Source organism: Salarias fasciatus, chromosome 22, assembly GCF_902148845.1.
Source record: "Salarias fasciatus chromosome 22, fSalaFa1.1, whole genome shotgun sequence".
Lineage (NCBI taxonomy): Eukaryota > Metazoa > Chordata > Actinopteri > Blenniiformes > Blenniidae > Salarias > Salarias fasciatus.
The window spans coordinates 18386690-18407201 of record NC_043765.1 but is presented as its reverse complement, the minus strand read 5'-3'; the positions used below and the strand labels follow the sequence as shown (position 1 = coordinate 18407201).

Here is a 20512-nt window from a genome sequence, read left to right as displayed (position 1 = left end):
GTTGACTTGCAAGATTACTGTAAAACAGTAATGCCTTGCAAGTTATTTTAGGTTTTATATCAAATACAGCTGGTTACATGAAGAATATGTGATGAGCTACACAATTAAAACCAAAGAAAAAACGAATAAGAAATGGACATATAGAGACGGTATTCGAACTTTTTGAAGAATATAAGCATGTACTATCATGAAAGAAAACTTAATCTAACTATATTGGGAGATGCATACTAATTACTTTAGTACTCTCAAGTGCATAATGTATTTTTTATTACATTAAATTCATTTATTCAAAGCTGTGATCTTCACAGAGATACACACTTTATGCTGCCGACACACATTTGACTCCGCGAGCTGATGTGAACAGAGGAAACTCAGAGAAAAGCCGCTTTGTGCTGACCGGAGACGTGATGCAGAGATAAAGCAAAGGCACAGGCTGAGGCAGCTCATAACGCATCGATGCCACAGTAGAAAAACAAGGTTTATGGCATTTCATGTAGGAAAGATGACATGGCTGACAAATATACTATAATGTCAAGCGTTAAGCACACCCGTCACTCAACCGGTCCTTATGTCAGCACCAAACCGTGTGCCTGCCAGAATCAACCCTTTGGCATGCTTCTTAACTCCATGCATAATTTTTTTTCATATTTTTATGCCATGATTTGTGACATAAAAATTGTTTTGGATGGTGCAGACTTTCTCAGTTTTAAACTTTAACACTCTTAAATCTTCACCATTTTCTCCGTGTGGAACAATTTTTTGAGTATTACCAGGTAATAAGTTATTCTTTGCTCTATGAATTATTTGAATAGTTTTAAACTCCACAAGATCCATGACTGTTAAAATGTTTGATTATGAGGAAAGTGGATATGTTCTCGAAAGCGACCTTGTCTGCCACAACTCTGTAAAGCAGAGCCTCTGCTGAGGAGACTCTATACTGCCACCTAAAGTACAACACAGGCATGACTAAAGTTTTACTTTATGCCCCTTTAAGGTATTTCTAACAACCCAAACAGAGAATATCAATGTTTTTATTTAAGCAGTTATTTTTTTGTGTTTACGCCTCTACCTGTTCAGCAGTTGTAATACAGAATCCTATTGTTTGTTGCTAAAGTACATGGTATTAAATTTAACATGTACTTTAGGCTTTCATTGTGTTGTTTCATGGTATAGCTACCATTTCTGTATCATTCATTGAATTTAATAAAACCCCCTCACTTACTGTATTTATGTTCAGCCCTCCTTCCCAGAGTTTGACCTCCTGAACTTTCAGGACAGAAGCTGAGGCCAGGGTCGGAGAACTTTGTCTCATAAGTACAATAACTGTTTTTGTGAGTCATGTCTCTCTGATAACTCTATCAGACACAAAGCATGTATGTTTATACAACTGTGGAAAAAAAATAATTGCCACACAGAAAGCGAAAAGCAACATTTTTCCCACATTCGCTGTAATACCTGAGTCAACAAAGAGACAAAGTGCTCAGACGAGCGCATGAGCGGGCATAATAACACCTAAACAAGAGGCTTCGCTGTTATCCAGCATAAATAAAGACTCAAAAGATAATCAGCAGCTGCGCACGGAGACTCTCCCTCGCCGAGAGAGACTTTTCGATCCGTTTATGACGAAGACGACACATGCAGAGACACACAGCAGTAAAGATGATTTGATGGCGTTTCAGAGTGTACGGGCGTAATGCTGCGAGGCCTCTTTGTGGTCAGACATAAAGGGAAACCCTGAGTTGATGAGACAGCAACAATATTGATTCGAGTTTTTAAAAGGGCTTTGAAATTGAGTGTCTAGACGACGTGTCCTGCTGAGTGTTTATGTTCGGTTGAACTGGAGGAGCTCAGAAGTCAGATAAAAGTGGAGGCTGCAGTGTTTTGTCTTTTTTTTTTTAAATGTAATCTTGCATCACAGTGAGACATTCACATCTCAATACAACATGAAACAGTGTTAAGTTTCATTCTTGAATCAGGCCACCACTCCAAGGTCTTTTAATATTTGAATGCTTTGAATCAAATGTACTCGAATGCCTGAAAATAAATGTCTTTGGCTTCATTCTTTGTTATTTCAAAGTTCTTCCACTGGAGTCATTGGTGGAAGCTTAACACTGATCCAGATGTTCCATATGTCGTGCGCAACATAGTTCAAGATGAATAGCAACATGTGGTACTGTAACATGCAGATATCAGATGTGTGGAGAAACAATCCAAACCTCAATATTCTGTTGCTAATTGTGGCGATCAGGTCCTGAAACCGCAGAAGCAGCATCGATTGATGCCCGCAGTGAGTCGGCCTGGCTGCTCTTGTCCCATAACAGTCCGGTAGCAATTACTGTGTTCATCATTTAATCTGTTATTTTTTTTCAGTTCACCATCAATGTTTTCAATCAAAAACTGCTGAATGATGATGCTGAAAAATATGGCAAAAACATCCAAGTCACACATGCTTATGCTCTTTTCTTTTCTTTTCTTTTTTTTTAACCTTCAATCCAAAATCGCTTTATTATTTGATGTTTTATACTCTCTGTTCTTTCTCTTTCTGTCTTTTCTTTCCATGAATCCCAAACGGTCACGGCTGCCTCCAGTCTGGAGGTTTCATCATGTTGAAAGAGAGTTCTTTTTCTCTCATCACTGTCACATTCTGTTTTATTGTTGACAAAGCGGTGTAGTGGTTAGTCCTCCTGTTTCACCACTGGAAAATCCCCGGTTTGAGTCCAGTCTCCCTGTGTGTGTGTGTGTGCATGAACACACTGCACACAGAAGAGCCCTGTCGGTGTATGAACCCATGACCTTCTTCACTATGAGATGAGAGCACAAACCATTACGACCTATAATATTATGATTTTGATTATTGTTTGTGATTATTTTTGTTGTGTTTCTTGTCACATGTTACTGCCAAAAGAAGTGTCATGACAGTAACATGTTATTCCCCAAAACTATAAACTAGTTAGCTGTTCCTCCTTTTTTTCAGTTTGGATGTCTGCGGCTTACGTGAATTACTGTCACAAAACTGACGTGCATGAGAGAAAGAGGAAGACGTTTTAACGTGGTAAAATAAGAGAAATCTCCACGAGGCATACTCATACCACCTTTACCACGGATCAAAGGCCCCTTCTGCTCCTCTTTGCTCCTTCACCTCGATCTGTCTTCATCCTGCTCTCTTGCGACTCGTCAGCCTGTCAACTTCCCTTTCTTTTCTTCTTCCAGTGTCATGCTATCAAACACAGAAAAAGAGAATCGGGCGCCCTGGCAGACGGGCAGAATGCGCTGCATGGTCTACAGATTTGTCGTCTGCCTCTTTCCAGCTCCTCTATTATCCCGCTGACTCCTCGGTGACCCCGGAGTCAGCGCTGCAGAGGCCTGTCCTGATATCGCGCGCTCTTGTTTTTGTGTATGCGTGTGCGAGTGTGTAACAGAGTGTTCGAGAGCCTCCCTGGCCTGGTCAATAATTAAAGTGACTGCTTAGTAGGAGGAGAGTGGCTCAGACATGAGAGAGACTTTTTCAACTCTTATTAAACTGGAGGAGATATCAGAGACGCTCTCTTCATTCATGATACATGAGGAGCTGGTGTTTGTATTTTTTGGGGACAGAAGGTTGAAACACAGACGAGACATTAAAGGAATAACCAACATCTCGTACGGGAAGAATAATGACGAGGGTGAAAGTGGATTCTAATATTTCCACCGCGGTGATTTGCAGTGAACCATGAAGGCAAAAGGCGAAGCAACAGTTTAACAGTGAGTGAAAAGCAGAAAAACATTTGGTGTCTGTCTAATATTACAGTTTTCATCTACAAAGGCAGAAAAGTCTAATAATAAGTTCTGGGTCCACAACTAAGAGCCAATTATTTTTTCCTACAGAGGGAGCATGACTGTTAGATGCACACACACACTCATCTTTGTTCTGTGCCTCTCTTTCGATGCTTATTTATGTTTTATCAAAAGCGAAGTGTGAAGTCATTTTTCATCCAATGCACTCATTCTAAGATGTCACTTTTGTTGTTGTTGTTGTTGTTGTTGTTGTGCTTGTGGCCCGTCTAAAGACTGTGAGAATAAAACACATTCAGACACACACACAATCAAAGTATGTTTCTTCTTTCCAATTAAGTCCAGAGTTTTTAAAGGGATCCCATTAAAAGCACTCCAGATTACTTCCCAAAATCTGCCGGCCCAGGAAAGCCTGATTCAATTGGCTGCCGTTAATACACAGATTAGGGAACTCTCTTTGCATCCTAATCCTCCCCGCTTTCCTTCTCCCTTGTCGCAGAATGGGGAAGGTGTGTGAGAACAGGTTAGCCGATAGCAGACATTCACTGCAGGATTACATTCGCAAGGGCGGCTCTAAGCCGGTGTAATTTGGTTGTTGGGAGAGGTGGTGTGAAAGTGATGGCGCGGTAGGACGACTGTAATGGTTACACACTGATTTAGATGCTCCTCAAGCTTGACTTCTGCATGCGGACTCCATAATACGGATATTTAACCAGGATAAGATGCATAAAGGTTACTGCTGCAGTTTTCAATAGGAAAAAGAAGGTAGGAAGAAAAAGAAATGTTTTACAGCTGAAGTGCAATTCATTTGCCAGTTTTGCATGAAGAAATAAAAAAGCAACAATGGAAACGATGGAAAAGAACAGTGTGTGAAGGGTTGTTGGTGGGCTGGAGCTGAGTCAGTGCACACTCAACGCACATCTGCATAACCTCATTGACCAGTTTAACCCTTATGAACCTGCAAACACTTTCAGTTTCAAACAACAGGGGGAGCAGTGAGCGTCTTCAATGAACTCCATCCACCGTGCACAGGCAGGACTGGAGGAGATGCTGCAGCCTTGAAATCAGAAGTGACAGCTGTTTTTAAAGCGTACAAGATGAGCTTTCCCCTTCCACCGAGACAGTCTTTATTGCTTTTTTTTTTTTTTTTTTTTTTTTTTTTTGTTTGTTTTTGCAGAGAATGTGTGGGGTTGACATTTCAAAGTACTGGCTTATTCTTCCTCCAGTGAATTGACCTGTGAATGGAGAGAATCAGAGACAGATTGAAAAAAGAAAAAGAAATCTGTTTAATGCCTGGAGTGCTCAGGTACTCAATGAATGATTATCCCATGATAAGCGAAGCACACTTCAGAGATCATATTACTATGTTACTCTGCCGTCAAATGATGAAAGAAGTGTCCGTGGCCAGAAGAATTCTTGAACTTCTTTCAAACACTGGCCGTGAGTTATTCCACATCTTTCTCTGTGCCTGCTGGATCTCCACTCTGTTATTTATTTATGTTCCAGGTAAAGTGTCAAATCCCTTATTTGTGTACACTTTGCCTGGATATCTCTCATTTAGTGAAATAAAGGCTCTTCTTGTTTAAACTGTCAACAGAGTAATTGCTGCATTGAAAAAAAAATGCATTGACCTTTGAATATGAGACTTTTACAAGCAAATATGCACATTGGACTTGAAGCAGGAAGTCTGTCTACTGTATGTTTCTCAGGGCTCGTCCCATACAGGCCACACCTAGAACACTTTATTGTCTCTGAATGTTTACCATTTACACCTCCACAAAGAACTCAGGTGCATCTCTGGGGAGTAACGCAACCCTCCAAGAATCTGCTCCTCCTCTGGGAGGAGTTTTTTATGTTTTTTTTATTCCTCGAGCATGCCATGGCCCCACACTGCGACGCATTCTCATTGTGCTCCGAACAGCGTGAGCCAACAGTTCAAATCAAAGCTCTGCAGACAGAAACACAGTGAAACTGTCCCTCAGAAAACCTAACCTTTTAGCTTTTCCATATGTGGAGCCTCTCAGCCGCCCACTGCCTGGGCGAGTTGGTGTAAAGCTGTAAGCGCACGCTGAGCGGAACAAGAACATAAAGACTGGTGCAAGTGCATGCTGGGTACATACAGAACATGCAGCTGCATCAGCTACCAAGGCACCAAGCAGATCTGTTGATTTAAAGGACCGACAGGGATCCATCCATCCATCCTTTAGACGGCTTTAATCAGCTCAGGGTCGCGAGGCGCTGGTACTGCAGTCCACCACTCCGTCACGTCGCAAACATACACACTCCGTTTAACACCCTGCAGGCACTTGGTTAATTGGTAGCTCTTATGAGCTACCAATTAACCCATACACACACAAGGAGGACATACAAGCTCTGTACCAATGTGCGGCCTTGACAAGGTTCATTTTGTGATTTATTCAGGAATGACTGGTCTTCATTTTCTCTATAAATCTACTATAACGAGAAATAAATCACCTACAGATTTATAAGCGAGATCCAAGTATGTCTTGGCCAAGACAGGCAGCAATTTATGAACAAATTTACAAGGCACATCACAATCAGAATTCACAGTAATTCCAACAAGTGCAACACAGTAGTAATTATAATGATTTCCAAAGACTTAAAGGTATTTAGGACACTTTGCACAATCTAAAGCCTGATCATGTTTGAACCAAAACAGGTGTGACATTGAGACATGACACATGTGCCCATATCAAGTTATTTATTCATCTAAAAGTCACATACTTTTTCAGCATAAGCACAAGGACATAAACATTGTCTGCATAATGAATTCATGTGAAACGAAACGCTCGCTTCATTCAGATATTAAAGTCCATTCATGGCCAGGCTGTGTCTCTTCATTTCTATGCATCCAGGCCACGGATGTAATGCTAGCCTTCCGGCGAACAGGGCAGCCTACCTCGCCGTCTCTTTGTTTGGCGTACATGTGACAAGGGCACAATGGAGAGCCGGACAATGGGCCACTTATTGAGTGACTGGCAGGGAGTGGGATACATCCCTGATCGTCTGTCACTCCGCGGCCTCGTGCGCCGACGGCTCATGGTCGGGGTCAGGTTGCGCTCTCCTCTAACGAAGAGGTGAAGGCACTTTCTCTCATGCTGGAAATCTGGGAGAGGTCACGGAGGTCGGGATGATACAAAACCTCTGAAAAGATGGACGGGGCTGAATTCCTGCATGTTGATTTTGACACGGTAGCTCAGGCGGGGTTTGCGGTTTTTCTGAACTTTGGTTGACTCTTAATTCTAAATCGGAATGAAAAGCAGGAGTTCAAAAAGTCATTTAGAGTTCAGTGCATGACTACATAAAGATCTTTCATCGACATGTTTCCTTGTATGGCTCCATGGTTGTGTTTATGTTTGTTATGTGTGTAAGAGAAAACAGTTGCTCGGAGCAACTGAGATTTTCCATGGTGTTGCTGTCAGCTGACTGTCAGTCACTGTTTTCAGCTGACTCCATTCTCTCAGAGGTCCTGACCCTCTCCAGAAAAAAAACCCCCGATAATTTAAAGCTTTAATATATAGTCAAATCCACAGCTTTACATATATTGAAACAATAACTAGCATCATCCTCTAAAGGTGCATTTGATGTCATTGTACAGATTTGTCAATGAAAATTAACCATAAATCAGGAACAAAATAAATTTGTATTATCTGTAATGCATTTCTGAAAGACATAGTATTTTGTTTAGAATATTTGTCTCCATAAATGTTCATTGCTGTCAATTTAATGGAAAGGATTGTATTTAAATAAGAACAATATTATATATATATATATATATATATATATATATATATATATATATATATATATATATATATATATATATATATATATATTTATTCTTGTTTACTGATTATGTATCTTTTTTAAATTAGTTTACTTTGACAATATCCCCTCATACTAGGACCATCAGATTTACTCAAAGTCTGAATGCTGCAAAACAGTAATATACCTCATTAGACAATATAGACAATTTACAATCACTGCATTTATTTTTTTTCTGTACTTTTATTACAATATATATTTTTTTTATGTTTTAAATTTGTAAAAGCAACACTAACCTTGCTGTATTGTGTTCAGCTGAAATGATGATAAAGGCATTTTGACTGAATAATTTTTTAACCAAAGTATTTTTTTCCCCTCTGGCAAGGTTTTGATGTTGCTGGTTGCCTTTGGTTAAAAAACTCCATTCTCAGTCGTGCATACAACTTTGTTTTATCCTCACTGTATAACGGCCAAACAAACTGAATTCAACTCAAATCGAAGGATTAACAGTTATGATATTCTTCATATAATGTATATCATATTGAAACATTTTTTTTGTTTCAATATGGCAATTTTTTGAAGATTGTGTATATTTCCCAGGTTGTGACTCTGTCAGTGAACTTTCTCTGTATTCGCGCTCGCTGCCCTCAGAACACTCATATTTTAGCAGGAGCAGCTTACAAACTGCAACATTTCTGAACCCTCTCTCTCTCTCTCTCTCTCTCTCTCTCTCTCCCTCTCTCTCTCTCTCTCTCTCTCGCGAGGTGGGGGCGGGCACAGCGCTATTAGCCGCGCGCTGCAGACATCATTAGGAGGGGAGCCGCTTTCCACCGTCAGCGCCGGAGCAGAGCAGGGGAGCCCTGGCAACAAGGAGAGACACAAACTCAGCAGCCCGCTACACCCCGCAGTAAGTAGCGCCAAACTATTCGCCCGGAGCCGGTTCCTCCGGCCCGGCGCTGCCTTCTCCGTGTCACTTCAGTCTTTTGGAGCCGGGCAGATAAAAATGGCTGGAAGAACTGGAAAGGGTGGCGCTGACGCTCTGGTTTACTTCAAAGCACTGGAAAAATGTTTACTTCGCTCCCTGACCTATTTTTAAGTGTGTGAACAGCGCGGGGGCTCCCGGGCTCCGGGTGGCCGCACTTGTCATTCCGGTACGCGAATGCAAAGTGTAGTTTAAGTGGGACGGAGCGCGGCGGAGCCTCGGCCGCCGCCTGACCGAGCGGCGGAGCGCGTCCGCCGGGCGAGTTGCCGTCGGGCAGCCGCTGCACTTCCAGTAAACTGCGCCACTCGACCTCGACTCCCGACGCTTTGCTCTCTTTGCACACTGTTTCCCAGCGTCGCTCTCAGCCGAGCCGCGTCCCTCCGAGCCGTGCGTGTCTTCTCCTCAACTCTTTCGCCGCTGACAAGGACTGTCAAAGGCAAACGTTACATTTTTATCTACGTTTCACCATCGCGGAAGTGTTTTCTCCTCTCGGAGTAGAACTCAGCTCAGTTGTCATCATTCCTCCCGTGTTTTCTCTCTTTGATTGAAACATAGTTGTGTGTGTCAGTGCAGTGGATTAGTGATCTGTGCCTGCGCCGCCCTGTATGTTACTCCACAGTGTTGTACACGGCCAGCTGGTTGTAAAGGACATACGGTTTGTGATTGCAGGACTACCCGTGTCGTCATTCATCCAGCTTGGACCATTATATAACGGGACTGTAGGGAAGCCTGTGATAGCAGCCTATTTTTACTCTGTTTACACCTCGCAGCAGGGCAGGCTATGCGTCCCGAGCGGTAGCCTATGCTTTTTACGCACATTATCAATTTAACGTGGAGTCCAAAAAAAAAAAAAAAAAAAAAAAAAGGAGAGCCGCACTTCTCCCCTCCAGCCGCATGTTTACAGTTTGAAGTGTTCCCCTTTTTCTGGTGCTCTATGTGCAATCAGACCCAAAAAAGAAACTACTACTTGTTGATCTCCTCTCATGTTTGAAGCATGTCCTGCACATAGTAAACATTGAATGAGTTGTTATTATGACTTGTGTTACATCACATTATTGACAGCATATGATAGTAACACGCCCCAAATGAGGAACACGGGAAATCTAAATTGTTATATTGTGCTTATAAAGATGCCTCCAGATAGTTGCTTAAAACAAACAGGGCAGGGATATTTTATTGAACAGATTATGTCACAGTTTACAGCTGTATTTCCCTGGACCGGGACTGGATTCCACTGCTTGGTGTGTTTCCGATGTCCACCGACTTTGTCACTTTCCACTCTTGTGAACTGCTTTTTACCAGAGATGTTCCCGGTGACTAATTCTTTCTATCTTCTAAATGAAAATATGAATCAAGGCTAGCCTGGAAAAGGACAATGCTCAACATATTCCAATAACTTTCTGGTGTATTTACCTTTAATAGAGTTTAAGTGGAAGCAGATCTGGTGTTGGTCATTATCATGATGAGTTATGTTATCTTTTCACAGTGGGTGGGATCACATCGTCTCTGGGTGAATTATGCCAAATCAGCAGGTTAATATCCAAACTCTTGAGTTGAATGTTGATCTTTTTTTGACACAGGCTCTATGCTGCCTTGTTTTCGATTTATAGGACATCTCTCTAACTTCCCACTGCACTGTTTTAAAGCTGAAATGTACTGGAGCGTTGTCGCTGGGAGGGGGATGCTGCCCTGACGGCTCTGCAGCCCCGGCAGGCGGGCAACTGCATGACAGTTAAGCGACCTTGTACATGAATAAAACATCAATTGGTTTAACCGACTAATATTTCTGGTGCGGGCTAGAGAGAGACGGGTGGACGTTTAATTGTTCAGCCGACTAATCGTGCACGCTCCCTGCTGTTACCAGACTTCTGGTGTCATTCATTTAAATGAGGCGTGCAGGAGCAGGGAGACACCTGCACACATGCAAGGCGGATGCTCCGGGGGCCAGAAAAGGAGAATATTCTGGAGATTTCTGAAATGGTTTTATGATCTCATGCTCATTTACATTTTTTTTTCTTTTTTTTTTGTTTTTTGCTCTAAAGCCTCATTCCAATTCTTTTAAGGGGAAAAAAAACATCTGCGAAGACACTGTTCATATTATCATATTATACATTTGTAATGATATGGCTGTTGTTTCGCAATTGCTGACAGAGGATGTCAGTTTAAGTTGTAAATTGCTGTTTTTGTGTTCCTACGAATTGCTGGGCTTTGTGATTCACTCAGAGATAAGCTCACGCCAATAGAGAATACCTGTTTTAGGGTGATTTAAGAAGACACCATCTTAGAGGATAATTTTAGACTGGGAGGAGTGGAGCAGAAGCGTGGGCCAAAGTCAGCAGCACTGCGATTTCAAATAAGGCAGTTTGGGCGCTATTATGGCTATTGCCATGCAGATGTGAGACAAACAGAGAGCAAACAGTACACTGTGGCATTTGAGGAAGGAATTTAAGAGTTGGGACGGAACAAAAGTTAACCTCAACACGAAATCCTTCAGGACGAAGTTTGACAACTTAAAGGGTGGCGAGTGCGTGGCCAGAGGACGGATTGCATTTCAGAGAGCGGAGAGAAAGGTTTACAAAATAGGTAAACACAATGTTACGCAGGAATTTAGGTAAGATTAAATAGCGGATGAGTGTAGGAGTACGTCTAAAATTTACAAGATAAACTCCAGATTTTTGGAATGGTTTGTTACTGGAGACTGAGAAGGAAATAAATTGTATATTTTTTGGGAACAGTAGAGGGAGTAGTTGTAGTTTTGAGGAGTTTCTGGTTGAAGCAGCAAAGGAATTGTGATAGATCCATGGGGTTTGCTATTTCAGATGTCTGCAAAGGAAGGGTTTGCCTTAGGTTTGATGGCGAGCAGGAAGGGGGAGACCGAACCGCAGTGCTCTATTGTGCGTTCGTGCCACTGTGAATCCAGCGTGCAGTTCCTCCTACCCACCCACCCACCCATCCACCCACCCACCACATGCGTGCACACGCTCTTTACTACTGCCACCATAGCCTTTGATTCCAGCCGCCACTCACTTTCAAATGGTAATGAGAGGCAATTAGAAGCCAATGTGTCCTAATCACAAGCCATTTAACTGAGCTCGGCTCATTTGTCAGAGCCATATGTGCGCACGGACCCACGCAGTCAAACCAAACACACATGAATACACACATCTGCCAGATCATGCTAGAGTGTCTTCTTCATCATTGGAATTTGCTGCCTATGTAAGGGTAAAGATCATGTCAATGTGTGTGTGTGTGTGTGTGTGTGTGTGTGTGTGTGATGGAGACACGCACACACTCACACAGACGGTAATGATTGGGTGGAGATTTCACGGCTGCATGAGTAAAAGTGACAGAAATGGCTCTACACACTGCAAATACAGGCAGAGTGAATGATGGGTGGGCGGGTCAATGGGATTGGCCAGTGTGTGTAACAGGTGTTTGTGTGTGTCTGTGTAAATTTGTATAGAATTTAGCTAAGGCAACACAACCTGCTGTCTACATTTGCTCACTCTGAAACAAGTTGTGGTGCACTGTTCAGGCACATAACATATAACATCACATAACATTTACACAGATATGACAACATGTTCTCTATATGTTTGTCAGTAAAGCTCACTGCCTGTTTCATGTTGGTTTTTGAATGCCGGATCATGGTGTTTTCATGTTGGCACATTGCACCGAACAAACATCCAAAGGATTTCTATCACGCTGCATCAACTAACTGATATTTTGGCGATAACAAATTGATATCAGCGCTTATGTGCAGCGTGAACCTTTGTGCGTGTTTCATCTGAGACTACTATTTGAGGACCAACTGTTAACTCTCATACCATCCAAATATGTCACAAACAAAGCGCAGACGCTCATTACAATATCAAAAACGGAGCTGCTGCTCTCACTGTGCCTCTAGAGATGACAACAGTTACATGTCACATACCGTAAAAAAATAAAAAACAGACATTGAAAATACACACAAATTTCACACTGATTATAGGATTTGTGTTTCAGAAAGCTGCAGTGTTGTGCACACTGATTAGACATTGTTCTTCCGCTGCTTCACCGTCAGCCTTTCTGTCTGATCTCGTGCGACTTTTACACACACAAATTTTTGTGTTTGATGTAGGATCATGAAAACGATGTCAGCCCCTCTTTGCAGCTTTCACACTACACCGCGTGTCACGCGTTAATCCCCCCGTTGTTTCCGTTTTACACTAGGAGCTATCCATGAACCGCGGAGAGAATAGGCGGCCTTGCTGTTTGAAAGTGAACCGACGAAACGACTGTGTAAGAAGCGCGGCATCGAAGGATGCAAGATGACCAAAAACACAGAACAGCCAGTGAAGAGAGCCATGACTGGGGCAAAAAAGTGTGTGTGTGTGTTTGTGTCTGTGTGTGTGTGTGTGCGAGAAAGGATTTAAAAAAAGTAAAGAGCAGTGGGTGGGGATGGGGGCAGATCAAGAGATTGAGCTGTCTCGTTGAACCATGCAGTGTGCTCAGACCTTTTCAGCTTTTCCTTTCATCCTCTTCTATTCATGAGTGCACTGAGTACACATGCATGCACACAAGAGAAAGGACACACTCACACACTGTATACTGCCTTTAAAGGGGATCAATGAGCGGGTTTTGCATTTTATGTGAAAGAACATTCCAGCTTGTGTTCGCATGTGTTTTCATTGCTTAGTGCACAGTCTTGCGCCTCTTAGTCTGTTGTCTGTGTGGAGTGAATTGAGAGACACTTGAATCTGCTTTTCAGGAGCAAACAAGTGATTTTGGAAATTGAAAGGCTGAGGAGACCACATTTTCACGATCTCAGCTGTTGATTTTTTTTTTTTTTTTTTAAGAACATAATTCGATGAGGGCATCCAATATGTCACATTCACTCTTACAACTTATCACTGAAGCTATATAAGGCTCAAGGATGTGCTGTGTTTGCATTTCTGAAGGTCAGAGCAACTGTCTCAACTTATATTTTTCACAAAGTGAGTTAGTCTTTGAAAAAAATCACTTTGCATGAAAGGGTTTTTTTTGTGTATATTTTTGTTTATTTTATGAATTTATGAGGATGCACCTTTAATATTCCTGAATAATATCTTTGTGTAATCTATGGTTGCAAGAAAATAAACGGCAATAAAAAAACGTGAATGTGGTGTACACCAGTGCTGAGTCATTAGCTATAAAGTTTGAGACTTTTTAGGACTTAGAAACACTTACATAGATTATGAAAACATGAAAGATTAACGTATAGATTTTAAATAAATAAACCGAAATGCTTTAACTGTTAGAGTTGTAGTACTTGCTGATCAGTGTTGACTGGAGTGGACACAGCTGAGTGAAAGCATTAATCTGCAGTCTTTCTGACCTTGTTTCTGTGTGGACTGTCCTTATTTTGAAGTGGCAATCTAATCAATACCAATCTTCTGAATGACAACACGAGTCCCGGCGTCTGAATGAGCGATAGAGAGAGGAAGAGGAATCAGGGTGAGTGAAGACTAAAGCCATCCTACAAAGTTGTGTTACGCTGTCGGGTCGATAAGCCGCTGCATGGCTCGATAACCATGTGAAAAAGGGAAGCTGGCTTTGGAACTTAGTTCAGCCGTGTGTTAACTTGGCCCCCGTAATGGCTGCCAGCGTAGATGACATGATATACAGTTGTCTATATGCCAAGCGAGTTGGTGTAAAAGCCCGCGGCCTGAGCTGCAGGGCGTTCAGCGTGTCGGCGGCGAGGGAGTGCTGTTGTGGGCAAACATCAGGCGTTCAGGCTGCAAATTTGAATCCCTTCTTCAATTTGAATCTCAGCAGCTCCTCAGATCGGTAAAATCCTCTGAGCTGTTTCATAAACTCTCTCTAGAAAGATCATTACTCCGCCTGGCCTGGACGTCAAATGAGATACCTCGTGTAAGTCATCATGCAATAGTGAATTCAGCATGCTGCTCCTGTGATCTCTCTCGCCTTGATTTATATTTGATCGCAGTCCAAGGAAAGCCCAGCTTAGAGTGGACAGTTTTCGGCTTTGGTCTTTTGAGGCTCAGATAAATGTGGGGAAACCTAATTGATAACAGTCAAGTCTTTGTAGTAAATCCAGTGTGGTTTGAGTTATTTTGTCTATATTTAATGGTATTATATAGTGCATAACAACACAGGGTCTCTAAGGGCTTTCAACTGTGACTCGCTCTCTGACAAATCCATATCACTGCTGGGGAGGACTGGAGTCTGGTTTTGTTGATTAAATTGTTGGTGTTCCCTTCTATAGCTAATGTTTCCACTCATCTCCCTACTTCAGAAATATACTCTCATGCACATTCACTCTCCTGCTCCCCTGCTCTGTCTTCCATGTGTCTTCTCTTCTCTTCTCCTCTCTCCTCTCCTCTCCTCCTCCTCTTTTCTTCCTCATCCTTATCTGAGGCAGTGGAGGATTACAGAGGGGAGCTGACACTGAATGGCAGGCAGACAGCTCCTGCAGACTCCTCTCTTCCCCATAGAGCTCCGGGCTTGGGACAGGGATAAGCTGACAACCTGGGACACAGCCAGATAGATAGTGATAAGGAGGAGGGATGAAAGAAGAACGCTAGGAATTGGGGTCATGTACATACCGCATCTTGTGGTAGAACTGTCATAATTTTTATTATCTAACATCACAAGCGTTGTCTGTTTGAAGATTATGATACGGTTTGAACCACCATTGATAACGTTTGATGCTTCGTACTACATGTAAGAATCAACACATTTGTTGTCTTAACATATGTCTGTGAGTTAAATAAACAAAATCATTAATACTCTATTTTCCTCTGTGGAAAGAAAACGGTGAGAATTTCCTTCTTTCTTACTTTCTCCTCTCTGTATATACACCAGGAGAAGTGTTTCAAGCTGGTATTTGGCTTTCTTTCGTGGAGGAAGCTCAGCTTTAGATCACATCAGTTGAGTTCAGAGACCACATGCAGTCCAATTTATCCTTGAGTGGGCAGTAAAATTATTGCATAATATACTTCAAATCCAAATTTTAGGTCAGGTACCATTTTTTTTTCCCTTTATTTCAGTGCCAATGGGTCAGAGAACATTTTGAAATCTTGAGCAAGTCGACAGTTTCAAGTACAATAAAGGCAGTCTTAATTCATGGATATTTTTTGGCCAAGCTTCATGGTGCAAAATATATTGAAATGTCCGAAAGCCTTGTCCTCCAGCTGCTGGATTTTACAACCTTCAGCTTGCATATTTTCACATATTCACGCTCATAGTTGGATCACTCTGATGCTTATTTTAACTGTCCTGTTGCCTGTGACAGGGCTTTTGGTGTTTACTTGAAATCATCAATAACTCCCAATGGAAACAGAAAAATAGAGTGTTCCACCCAAATCTTAGTCAGTCTCCAGTCGAATCCCTGGTTGGTGGCAAAATTTTAACAAAATATGCATTTTGGTTTCAACTAAATATAAATCCTGTTTTTTTTGCCAAGGCCTGTACATCAGTTGTAGGGAGAAAAGCCCCCGATCCCCCAGCTGCAAGGTGGGTGTGTGGGTATCAACAATGACTTAAGTCTGAGCCAGGAGGATATGCACTGAGCGAGAGGAATTCAATAACAGGAAAATGGCCAGTGATAGAAACAATCAGTGAAATACCAAAACCCACCCTCCACCACTGTTGTTCTTGGCAATACCTTGCTTTCCATTACTACTGTTTACACGTCGGCATGCTGATGTCGAGATACAACACATGGCACTGCGGGCACGGCCAGTACAATACAGCCCAAAATATCTTGTTCATTGATGCTTTGTGTTGTGGCATGTGCAGGGAGGGTCCGAGTCCCTGTCCGTCTGGAGCTAATTGCCGTCCCCCAGACTCTGTGAAAACAAGAGACCCGGTTCTCCATATGGTCCAAGACGTACATGGGCGAGCACCGGACGGCGGGTCAAGACAACCCTGTGCAACTTAACCACACGCAATGTTTAAAACAGTGTATGTAAGGCTGAAGCTATTTCCTCTCTGACACAACTGTGGTGTGGTTTCAAAAGAGCCAAGTTTCTGAATGTCTGGATATCAGTCTGTCTCGCTATTTCGACAACCGTCCAGCTGGATTGCTGGCCGGCTGGTGGTTAGTGGCTTGGCCGTGTCACCCTCTATACTGGATGAGCAGCAGGCCAGTGGACCGGTGGATTAGCCCGATCTGGCTGGACGTTCAGCTGGATGCTTGGCTGCAGGGTGGCGAGCCGACAGGCGTTGTGGATGCACGTCTGTCTGGCTGCCCGACCGGCTATTATTTCTGGCCTTGACTTTTTCATAAACTCATCATCACACAGGAACAGGGACACTTGGCTCGGACGGTCATGGAGGTGTGTTAAAACACAACTCCAGAGAGCCGAGATGTTGTTTCCTCAGATGAATTCGTCACCAATTACAGAACCAAAAGCTCCTTTATGAGACTTTTTTGCGTACTCTGAGACTTCGACTCTGAGTCTTCATCTAACCAAAATCTTCAACGGCCTATTTTTACAAAATTCTTCTTGTGGCCTGCTGCTACTGCTTGATGGGCACTACAGCCTTTCTCAGAAGTAACTGGATTGTCTACATTATTGGCTGAGGTGAGGTGATTTAATTGGACCTATAAATTGCACTGCCATGTTTTAAGATGGTGGCATCACTCGTGCTTCGAGTCGAGTGGAAAAAACATTGCGTGGCACAGTTACAGCAAACACATGGCTATAGAATTCAATCCTGCAAAGTGCCGTGGCTGCCCGTGTGCTGCACACATGCTGTGAAGAGGGTTTTATCTACGCATTTCTGCTTTTCTATTCCATGTTTTGTATTACGGCTAAATAGTCAGTCTCTTGCTTTTGTTCATGGAGCCATTATGTTATTGATCAGATGTGATGGATTTGCAGATTAATCTGCTCCTAGTACAGCGTCTGTCATGTAAGAAAAATGAAAGGGCAGACATATTTTCTATTCTGGATCAATGCAAATGTGCATCATATGTTTGTGTCTGCACATAAAGCAGACTTTTCGTGCATGTGTGCAGTGACGCGCCGTCGGAGGGGACGCTGTTTGTGTTTTTGGCAGCGTGCTCGTCAGCGAGTGACTGTCGCACGGGGTCAGGTGATGAGCTGTGGCTCACATAAATGAGGTTAATGTGAGGTTTCACTGTGGCCAGGCCGGGTCCACTCCTCTGACATTGTCATCTACTATCAGCTGCCGCAGCGGACACACCTGGCTGCAAACTGGCCCCGGGTCACAGCAGCCCTGGATGTGAACGTCGTTTAGGCGAATCTTCAAACGAGCCACAGTTTTACATGCTAGGCTGTGAAAGTCATTGCACAAAAGAAGCTTGTTACATCTCATCTTACTGCTGCATGTAGCAAACAGGTTCACATGTAACTCACGTATACACACATAGTTGTACGAGCAAAACAAAACATACAGTCACACTTGGTGCAGCTGTTCTTTAACAAGCGTGCACGCCCGTCTGCAGGGGCTTACCCAGTGGAAATATCTGTGGTTGGAGAAGAATGCTGACCTAATGGGAAATTTCCAGGTATCCTCCTCCTTAAAAGTAACACTGTTTCTATTTGTGTATTTCATACTATCAAGTATTCTTACAGGAACTTATCTGAATTCAGGCCAGGTCTTAGTAAGCCTTAGTTACATTATAACATGGTTTTGGAATCATCATTATTATAGAATAAGTAAGTACCTGATGATGAATACTTGAAGAACTCGGGCTCTAATTTGCCCTTCTATAAAGAGAAGAAAAAGCGTGACAGTGAAATGTTAATGTTGAAATATTTTCTCAGATGTGTAATGGCCTGTTTGACAGTCTACTCGTGCAGTGAAACCTCGTTAAGTGGATCTGAAAGCTTCACCCTGCTCTCGTATCTACACTTTTTCATTATAATGCAAACGTTAACTCGTTCTTTCTTTATCAAAGGTCTGATCTTCAGAGTTGTTTTGATGCAAATATGTAGGCGCAAGTTTATAGTTTAATGCCCTTGAAAATAAATGGAGTCAGTTCAACTCTTATAGACAGTTGCTAGCGTTTCCCCCTCACTTCTGTTTATGCGCTGCACTCACTATAATGTGTAATTACTAATGTCTTCTTAAGAAGTCTTTCCCTCCTTACCCACTTGAAGACGAGCTCCGCCATGACAGACTCTCAATGGGCTCCTACTACAAACGCCCATCAGATGAGTAGCATAAACCGCTAACCCTGAAAAGATCTGTTTATTCCCGGCCTAATATCAAACCTCTCACCTTCCATAAGCGTCAAAATCGAGCAACAGACAGTCTTTTTGAGTACAAAGATGCCCCCCCCCCCCCCCCAACACCACTCTCTCTCTTTAAGCGAAGTGCTTTGGTTTTGAAGGCGAGTGCCCAGTCAGCCTGGTTAATGCTACATGACGTGCCATTAGGTCTGCTAGCTATTTGCCCCCCCACCACCTCCAGCAGGGCTGCCTGAGATGGATAGCTGAGTGCATTTGCAACCTGACAGGACACGCTACCTAACTGTTGACTGCCGCTGAAAGGGTGGGTTCGGGAGGGGTTTGGAGCGAGGGCACTGAGGTAGCGTACACCTTTTAGGAGGCCTTTCATGGATACCATTTACACTCTTACTTAGAGCGAGCGGAGCCGTGTGTGGGAACGAAAAAGAGCGTGCGCATTTGGGTCAGGGGTGGGGGTCATTAGGAGGCAACGCATGCAGAATTTATGTTGTTTCAGGATGTTGAACTTGAACAAAATATACTTGTCATAACAGCTGTAACTTAAGTGTGTGTGTGTGTTTTAGATGTTCTGCTGTGTTGGGATGTTAAGCAGAGCAAATCATTACAATCACACATGCAGAATCTCGACAGTTTTCATGATAACTCGTAAACCAGCTGATTCATGTTTAGCACACTTGCACAACGGATATTGTCATAATTGAAGGTGCTTCGATTTTTCTCAAAATAGTCCCCTTCACTTGTCCACACACTGGACTGCCACTCAACCCAGTTCAGTCATAGACACTTGAATATATGGGATTGAACCTCCAACCTGAAAGATGATCCACTTCACCAACCGGGCCGCTGCTTTCCCATGGATTGAATTCACGTTCTTGCAGACAGACCTACAAGGGGCCACCTTAATGTAGTGCTGAAATATTTTTGCTGTGGTAGATGGTCTCAGAGTTGTGGCTGTGAGCAGGATTCATGTCGCTTCCTGTCAGCTGGATAGAAGTCAGTTACTCGGATAGTTCAACATGTTACTTTCATACCTTGGTGTGCATCACACTGGCACTCGCCACAACAGTGTCTGTTGTGACGACCTCTTTAGGCCGGTCTGGGCGTGGCTGCTGTCGCACTCTGATGTGGTGCATCGACATATTTTTCTTAAACCACACACATGCTTCATTGTCAGACTTCACCTTCTGCAGAGAGTAAAACACCCAAACAACACAGTAAACTGACCAAAACCAACTAAACACTCATGTGCTCATTTGCTAATTTTGCACAGTTGTTATTCAAAGTGTAATTTTCCATGTTGGGAGCTACATCGAGCTGCTCATCGTCTGTCTTCCCAAGTTTGGTGGTTTGTCATGTATATATTGAAGGTTTCACATTTCAATGTGATTCTGATATGTGTTTTTTGTTTTTGTTTAGCTCCTGCATGCTTGAGTAATTTCTAACTTCTTTACTTTCATTTTTCTAACATTGAAACTGAAAAGAAGTGATTGACAGGCCTCTGTTTTTTCTGTCATTGGTCTGTGGAGATAAAGGTCAATGCCTCCGCTCTTTCACCATGAGAGAGTAAATTTCCTAATGTGGATGTAAAGGGTGTCATTTCTTGAGAAATAGTGACACAGCTGTTTCTGAGGCAGTTGAAAGAAGCTGGCGAACTACATTTCTGCAGCTTTTAAAGGAAACCAGCTGAGTTCGTGCACGCTCTGCTGACTCTGAGGTGGACCTGAGCTCGTCTTTACTCACACAGACCTGAACTCTGTGACGTCTGCAC

The 20512-nt window shown here is 42.8% G+C and overlaps 1 protein-coding gene across 1 annotated transcript in view; it reads left to right on the top strand.

The window, feature by feature from the left end:
• The first annotated feature begins 8350 nt into the window (after positions 1-8350).
• atxn1a (ataxin 1a) overlaps positions 8351-20512 on the top strand; it is an 83470-nt gene continuing 71308 nt past the window's right edge. The window contains exon 1 of the mRNA XM_030121153.1: positions 8351-8464. The gene's annotated coding sequence lies outside the window, so the exon portion shown is untranslated. The remainder of the gene's footprint in view (positions 8465-20512) is intronic.